The sequence below is a fragment of the Gigantopelta aegis genome, chromosome 12 (genome assembly GCF_016097555.1).
Source record: "Gigantopelta aegis isolate Gae_Host chromosome 12, Gae_host_genome, whole genome shotgun sequence".
In the NCBI taxonomy this organism is placed as follows: domain Eukaryota; kingdom Metazoa; phylum Mollusca; class Gastropoda; order Neomphalida; family Peltospiridae; genus Gigantopelta; species Gigantopelta aegis.
Genome location: NC_054710.1, coordinates 2,807,216 through 2,816,924, shown reverse-complemented (window position 1 = coordinate 2,816,924; position 9,709 = coordinate 2,807,216).

The window sequence follows — 9,709 nt, the reverse complement described above, 5'->3', positions numbered from 1 at the left end:
TCGTATACCGGCAAATAAAATAGTTGCATTGGTTTCTTTGCTTCAGAAACTCATAACACTAAAAAAGGTGACATTAAAAGACCTTCAGTCATTGGTCGGGGCTTTGAGTTTTTTTCTGTAGGGCGATCAGTGCAGGCAGGGCATTTATTAGGCGGTTCTATGATGCGATGATTGGAGTTAAGCAGTCACACCATTTTATTGGGTGGTTCTATGATGCGATGATTGGAGTTAACCAGTCACACCATTTTGTTCGGATAAATGCCTCCATTGTTTATGTGGTTAACATTTCTTAGGAATTTTAACGGGCAGACATATTTTACAGAAAGTACCTGGATAGGGAATTCAGTTTTAAATCTATTCACTGATAGTACAGGATCTGCAGATTTAGGTTGTGGTGCTTATTTTAACGGGCAGTGGGTATACTTTCAATGGCCAAGTCACTGGCGTGGATCCAAGATAATGAAGGACATAACATTGCTAGAACTGGTGCCAGTGGTACTTTCAATGGCGATATGGGGCGAAAGGTTGGCAAACTGTAAGATCCTCTTCCATGTTGACAATATGGCACTGGTTTCCATTCTTAACAAACAAACATCAAAGGATAAGCATATCATGAACCTTATCAGACCTTTTGTTTATTATGCAATGCGAAACAATATTATTTTTCGTGCCGTCCATCTCAGGTTTGTAATATGCTACAGCCAGAGCCATAAGCTTTATGTGTAAAATGTTAGGCCTTCAAGATAAAAAAAAAAAACCTTTATCGTCGTTAAGGTATTGGAAGGTATGAAGAGGGTAAAACACAGACCAGACACCAGATTGCCAATCATATCAAATTTGTTAGCTCGACTTATTACAGCATTGCCGCACATACATGTATGTAGCAACTCTTATGAAGAAAAACTGTTCACATCAGCATATATATACTTTAGCATTTTTCGGTTTTATAAGAGTTGGGGAACTGGCTGTGTCGACTGGAAAGACCCATAACAGGGTTATTGCCAGCAGTGACATTACAATTGATGGAACAGTACAAGGGGTGGTTCTCAGGCTAAGGTATTCAAAAACTGATCAGTTGGGTACGGGGGTGTCTGTGCATATTTCAAAAATGGGTGGCATTCTTTGTCCAGTTACCAATTTGGAGTCATTTTTGGGGGTTCGCCCTGCATTTAAGGGACCTTTGTTTTGTCACTTCGGAGGGGCACCTTAACCAGATACCAATTTACAGCGGTTTTGAAAAAATCACTTGAATGCATTGGGGTGGATGCTCAGCATTATAAGGCTCATTCTTTTAGGATTGGAGCAGCTACAGCAGCCTCGGCTGCTGGTCACTCCATGGAAGCTATACAAGAGGCGGGGCGTTGGACTTCCACAGCATACAAGGGATACATCCGTTCTCCACTGATCAATCTTCCAAATAACCTTGATTAACTGTACTGTAGCTAACTTCATCACTATTTCAGATTCGAGGGTATGGTGTGTGGGGTCCTCAATAATAAAAAGGACAGCGATTCAAGCACGAACCAGACCTGGCGGTTGGCAGCTGGGGTGAGTCGGAGGGCTGTGACCGTTTACAATTTGGAGCCTTGAAAAACAAAGTTTTGTTACTCTCAAAACATGAGCCCGCACCAAAATATTTGGTTATCCACTGTAGAGGAAATGACCTGGGGAACATTCAACTCGCAGCATTACATGAGTTGATCAAATCTACCTTGTAATTTCTTGCCCAGCTGTTGCCAAATACACGAATTATCTGGTCCCAGATTCTACCCAGGATGAAGTGGCGCTATTCACAGAATAATAAAGCTCCGGTGCGCATAAATAGTGCAGCAGGTAAAGAGGCCATTCGGCTTGGGGGTGGATACATATTGTATCCTGATATTGCCCTTAAATCGCCTTCGTTGTTCCTACCTGATGGAGTGCATTTAAGTAGTACAGGGACAGCCATTTTCTTAAGCACCTTGCAAGGGGCCCTAGAGAGCTTCAAATCTGGATGTAATATGGCGTACCCATATTAGACGGTTATCATGCTTCGGAATGTAGTTTTTGGGGTCACGGCTATGTGATATAACTTTAAGCTTTCCTTCCCCACACTATCGCCAGAAATAGATTCTTGGATTGCCCATATGGCGATCACAGGTTGCTTAAAGTAACAGTATAGGCAATTTACATACATGTATGTATATATTTTGGGGGGGGGGGAATTAATATTAACCGTTAAAAACTTTTTCGCCTCTGTCATCCCAGGGTCAAGGGAAAATAACTGATGAGTAGTAAATATTAACAGTTAAAACACTTTTGGCCTCTGTCTTCCCAGGGTCAAAGGGAAATAACTGCTAGAAATTATTAATACAGTGTTGTTTGATTATTTGATTGTGTGATTATTTGATTTTTAGGGCTCGCCATAATGGTGTCGTCGGCAGCCCAGTTGTGTTGTATTACGTTGTCGCTATTGGGGCTCGCCATAAATGGTGTTGTCGGCAGCCCAATAAAATATTATGTAATTCAGCCGTGACCCAAAATATTTGCCATATTGACATTAACCATCATTAGACCTAGTAAATCCATATATATATATATATATATATATATATATATATATATATATATATATATATATATATATATATATACATACATACATACATACATATATACATATATATATATATATATACATATATATATATATACATACATATATATACATACATATATATACATATATGTATATATATATATACATATATATATATATATATATATATATATATATATATATATATATATATATATATATATACACACACACATACATATACACACAAATACATATACACACACATATACACATACATACACACACACACATATACATACATACATACATACATACATGTACATACATACATATATATATATATATAGATATATATACTTGTTTAGAAAATAAATTATGTATTGAGATCATGTTGTTGACTTGAAACTTATCTTTGATAAACATGGTACTGAGCAACTGTACTTTCAGGGCTACAAATTTAGATCCAATAAGTCGCTTGGTGAGAATACCTACTGGGAGTGCGTGGTACCCCATTGCACAGTTCGCGTGACCACTGCCAACAAGAATCTTCAGAATTATCCAGCACAGCAGCACAACCATGCACCCGTCCCCTTTCTGATGCTTGCTGACGCGTTTAAGGCCAAACTTGTCAACCAGGCCAAGACACAAACCACACCGATTCCCAAGATATATGATGACGAGATTGCCAACCTGAGGAGGAACCACCAGGTTGTTCCAGACGGACTTCTCGAAGAGATACCGCCTTTCACTGCCATGAAGACCATCATGTATCGGCAATGACACAAGACATTGCCCCGGCTACCGCAGACCCGACACGAGCTTGATCTCCAGGAAGAGTGGATCCGCACAGATGGAGGCGAACCATGGTTGCACCGAGTGGATGGAGGGGAGCCTATACTCATATTCATGACCGACAAGAATTTGGAGTTGTTGTGCGAGGCTGATGTCGTTTACGGAGATGGGAGATTTTCGTCGGCGCCGAAGCTATTTGACCAGCTTTATTTATTGTGGTGACACATTCTTTAATGTTGTTACTTTGCTATTATACCATTATTTTGGTTGTAATCATTTTAGTTTAAATGTTATTTACACTTTAAATTATTTTTTGCCATGTGTGTTGGTTACCATTTTAAAATGGCATCTTCTTGTTGACCGGATTTGTGCATTTTTATGTGTTTGCTTTCTCATTACAGATAAATATTGAGAATGTCGGATACTACCTCTGCTAGAGTCATGCGTTCCTGTACCAAATGCAGGAAATTTATGGCGGGAGGAGACCCGCACGACGTCTGCCCCGAGTGTCGGTCACCCTGTGATGTTGAATCATGTTGTCTACTCTGTCTTCCTCTCGGACCAACTGAATTTGACAACTACTTGAAGGTCTTGGCTCAGCGCTCTAGGAAATCGGATGTTGTTTCGGCGCCTTCCCCTCCAGTTACGCCGACTTTGGAGTCTATGGCTGAATTGCTGAAGTCTCTCTTACCCAGTATGGTTCAAGAAACTATCGCTTCGCTACAAGCCACTACTAGACCTACGGCTACCGTGACGGTACCAGTTTCAACTCCAGTGGCTACTACGGTGTGCGCTACGGTGACCACGGTTACCGCACCGACTGATACTACGGTGTCTCGTCCGCCTAGGGATTCCACTGCGGATCATCACCGACCTACTTCATCTGTTGTTGGGCATCGCAGCCGCGAATAGAGCCGTTCTCCACGATCTACATACATATGATTTGACATTTCTGTAAGAAAATATTCAGGAAATACCCATTGCGTCATTTATGCCTCTCGGTATATACATGTATTAATAGTTAACTGATCATTGCATACGTTTATCATTTATGCCTCTCAGTATATACATGTATTAATAGTTAACTGATCATTGCATACGTTTATCATTTATGCCTCTCAGTATACATGTATTAATAGTTAACTGATCATTGCATACGTTTATCATTTATGCCTCTCAGTATATACATGTATTAATAGTTAACTGATCATTGCATACGTTTATCTTCTTTATGCCTCTCAGTATATACATGTATTAATAGTTAACTGATCATTGCATACGTTTATCATTTATGCCTCTCAGTATATACATGTATTAATAGTTAACTGATCATTGCATACGTTTATCATTTATGCCTCTCAGTATATACATGTATTAATAGTTAACTGATCATAGCATACGTTTATCATTTATGCCTCTCAGTATATACATGTATTAATAGTTAACTGATCATTGCATACCTTTATCTTCTTTATGCTCAATTATATATATGTATATATATTTATTTTTTTTCCAGACAAGAAATACTTTTTAGTATTTTTTTTGTATGATAAAACCACATTGATTTTGCCTAGAAAAGATTTCAAGTTTGGAGCTGGTGATGACACTGGTTCTCGGTTAGTTTTAGCATGTTTAACCAATTATAATGTGCATGGTTGTGGTCTACAAACTATTTTGTTTGTTACATGTAGTTTATCAGTGAAAATCATTGTACACAAAGATATACTATTTGTGGATGTAATAACAACACACACACATCAATTATAATGTGCATGGTTGTGGTCTACAAACTATTTTGTTTGTTACATGTAGTTTATCAGTGAAAATCATTGTATGCAAAGATATACTATTTGTGGATGTAGTAACAACACACACACATCAATTATAATGTGCATGGTTGTGGTCTACAAACTATTTTGTTTGTTACATGTAGTTTATCAGTGAAAATCATTGTACACAAAGATATACTATTTGTGGATGTAGTAACAACACACACACATCAATTATAATGTGCATGGTTGTGGTCTACAAACTATTTTGTTTGTTACATGTAGTTTATCAATGAAAATCATTGTACACAAAGATATACTATTTGTGGATGTAGTAACAACACACACACATCAATTATAATGTGCATGGTTGTGGTCTACAAACTATTTTGTTTGTTACATGTAGTTTATCAGTGAAAATCATTGTACACAAAGATATACTATTTGTGGATGTAGTAACAACACACACACATCAATTATAATGTGCATGGTTGTGGTCTACAAACTATTTTGTTTGTTACATGTAGTTTATCAGTGAAAATCATTGTACACAAAGATATACTATTTGTGGATGTAGTAACAACACACACACATCAATTATAATGTGCATGGTTGTGGTCTACAAACTATTTTGCTTGTTACATGTAGTTTATTAATGAAAATCATTGTACACAAAGATATACTATTTGTGGTTGTAATAACAACACACACACATCAATTATAATGTGCATGGTTGTGGTCTACAAACTATTTTGTTTGTTACATGTAGTTTATCAGTGAAAATCATTGTACACAAAGATATACTATTTGTGGATGTAGTAACAACACACACACATCAATTATAATGTGCATGGTTGTGGTCTACAAACTATTTTGTTTGTTACATGTAGTTTATCAGTGAAAATCATTGTACACAAAGATATACTATTTGTGGATGTAGTAACAACACACACACATCAATTATAATGTGCATGGTTGTGGTCTACAAACTATTTTGTTTGTTACATGTAGTTTATCAATGAAAATCATTGTACACAAAGATATACTATTTGTGGTTGTAATAACAACACACACACATCAATTATAATGTGCATGGTTGTGGTCTACAAACTATTTTGTTTGTTACATGTAGTTTATCAGTGAAAATCATTGTACACAAAGATATACTATTTGTGGATGTAGTAACAACACACACACATCAATTATAATGTGCATGGTTGTGGTCTACAAACTATTTTGTTTGTTACATGTAGTTTATCAGTGAAAATCATTGTACACAAAGATATACTATTTGTGGATGTAATAACAACACACACACATCAATTATGCCATGTACCTGTGATTGACATTTTGAACCATATTATGTAACTGTATGGTTTCATTGCTTAATTGGTAGACTGGCTGTGTAAATCTTTAACACAAAATTCATAAAATTAACACAAAATTCATAATTTCAATATAAAAACGTGTTTTATACATCATACATGTATATAAAAAAATTGTGTTTTATGTATGAATGTTTTTGTTTTTTTTAAATTTCCATACAAGTGTACGCATCTCAAAAATGGATATTAATGAGGGCAGATACAAATCTCAGTGGTATTCCACAATCCTACTGGGATCGTCTAGTAAGTATAGAATACTTTAAAACTGATTTCCAATGTACCTGAACTAGTTAATTATAGTGCATACACATACATGTACATGTATTGGACAATGTTAACTTGGATTTTTCCAACCTACATGAACCAGTCCTCGAAATTTAAAAGTGAAAATGCCGTTGCCAAATTGATCTGCAGTCACGTTTTTAACTTCGTCATTAATTGTACAAATTTGCTGCCACAAGAAAATCTGTTTTTCGAGTGCTGATGAACCAGACTCGGCCATATTCTTTAATTACAAAAAAAACAATCAGTCACTAACTACTATGCATTCACTATGTAGAATTTTTTTTCTTTTTTCTGAAAATGTATTTTCACCCTCAATATCAAAATATGTTCTCCCATTATAGACGATTACGTTGAGTTGATACAAGAACAGAGGGAATTCAGCTTAGATAGCTTAAAAGAAACTGGACATTATAGACGATTACGTTGAGTTGATACAAGAACAGAGGGAATTCAGCTTAGATAGCTTAAAAGAAACTGGACATTATAGACGATTACGTTGAGTTGATACAAGAACAGAGGGAATTCAGCTTAGATAGCTTAAAACAAACTGGACATTTAGATGAAGGTATGTTTTCCTTTAATCTACATGTATTTCATTTATCCTGCATTACTTTGATTCCTTTACAGGGGTTGAAATTTAATTTTGTTACCACTATCCCAAAGGAATAGTGAATTTCAAAAAACACTATTCCGTCTAAAAATGTACTATCCCTTCAATTATTAATGTACCACTAGTTTTCCTGACTGTGCTACGTCGCCCTGTACAACATTGCATAACAAACAATTGTTTATATACCAGTCTATGCATTACTGCGTACTAGCTGGAATTACAAACAAACTCACTCCAAACATTAGTGTCGATCAAAAGGTTGTTTATTTTGTACCGGCAAGTGCATGAGAAAGGTTTTAGTAGCGCGAGGATTTGTTCTGCAGAAAAATGTAGCTGAAGAAAAAGTGTAAGCTGAATAGTCACAGGCGATTTTCGGTATTCCGTGCTTTATTTTCACTTTCATGACGGAATATTGGAAGAATTGTTTTACTATTCCGTTTCGAAATTTACTATTTGCTGAATAGCGGAATATTCGATCCCTGGTTTAGTATAAGTTACCAATCACCTACAGCTATACCATTAATTACTGTGTCAGTCATAATACCGAAATACAAGAGACTAACCGGTATGTGGGGGGGGGTGGGGGGGGGGTTTCAAATCATATTTAATTAACTTCAATATTTAGCATTCAGTTAAAATAGCTTTTTATTTCGTAAGGTGAAACCTGACTACAAGGAGACGATGAAACAGTTTTCTGAAATGACATCATTTTTAATCATATTTAATTAACTTCAATATTTAGCATTCAGTTAAAATAGCTTTTTATTTCGTAAGGTGAAACCTGATTTTCGCGATTTAATGAAAATGAGTCAATTCGCGAACATTTATTTTCGCGAATCCCCCAACCCCTAAAAAAAAGAAAAAAAACAACAAAAAAACAAAAACAAATAGAAGTAGTAGTACTGATATCAATAATTTTTATTTGAAACCGGTCATGAGGCTAATCTGTAGAACAAACCCCATAATATGCACACACAAGTAGGCCTACTGTACACAGTAGAGATCTGCTGTAATGAGTAAAACCATAAAACAACAGTTTTCCTACTTGAACCAATGAAGACTTTTATTGTTTACAAGCTTATATGAAATTTGAAGGCACAAGCTACTAGTGCTCAGTAACTGAGTTTGATTGGTAACAATACTAGCAATAAATTGCCGTCAAAATACTACTCGGCTGAAATAGGCGGTTCAGAATCCTCAGTGGAGAAAGTACAAGTTGACTTACGTCCGAGTACGATTAAACCCATTCATGCCCAGTGGCTTATTCGAGCACATGATGCTATGAAAGGATTTAATACGAACAGGCTTCAGACTTGCAGGCCTTTGTGACAAATAAAAATAACATTTTGAATCTGAACATCTATCAATAATATCTGTGATAAGCCTAGTCCGGATTTTTTCAATTCCACATTTTAACATGTGTAACCATCGTCATTCAACACGTGTAGTCACTATCTGATGAACTAATCGCTAGCACTTGCGAAGGAAAACGGCATAAAGCTTTTTAATGTTAGTATTGTTTTATTATCATGTATGTACTTTGCATCGTGTTCTTGATTTAAAGTTTTAAGCAGATTTTGTGTTTTGTGTTGTTTTTTTCCGTGACAGGAGGGACATTGCATTGTTACTATTAGCCTCGATAATTAGAAACTAATGAGTTATAGTTGAACGAGACTATATTTTTTTAGTCGGCCTTTATTTTCACGTGGAATATATTTTCGCGAATTTCATTCACACGTGAAAAACGCGCAAATAAATTCCACGCGAAAATAAAGTATTATACAGTACTCATGGAGATAAAGTATTATACAGTACTCATGGAGATAAAGTATTATACAGTACTCATGGAGATAAAGTATTATACAGTACTCATGGAGATAAGACTGAGGAAGCCACATTATGCTGTGACTTCTCTTCCTAAAATTTACGTCATTTGTTGTGCACGTGAAAACATTATGACATGACACACATGTGTCATATTTGTTATATTTTCCTGTATATCTTAAACCAGTGTTTCTGCCAGAAAGAAATGTTTGGGTATGGTGCTATGGAATTGAATGCAACCTCAGTATTGGGGGGGGGGGGGGGGGCCTAACCCAGAAAGAAAATGGGTTACGGTTAGGGCTAAGAAAATCATACAGTAATGATAAGAGTAATTCATTTTATTAAAAAGTTAACTTAAAAAAATAAAGTCTGCGAACAAATTCGGATATGGGCCATACCCGTTTTACTCTCTTGCAGAAAGCCTGTAAACTATGTGGATAATACTAAATAAATAAAATTGTAT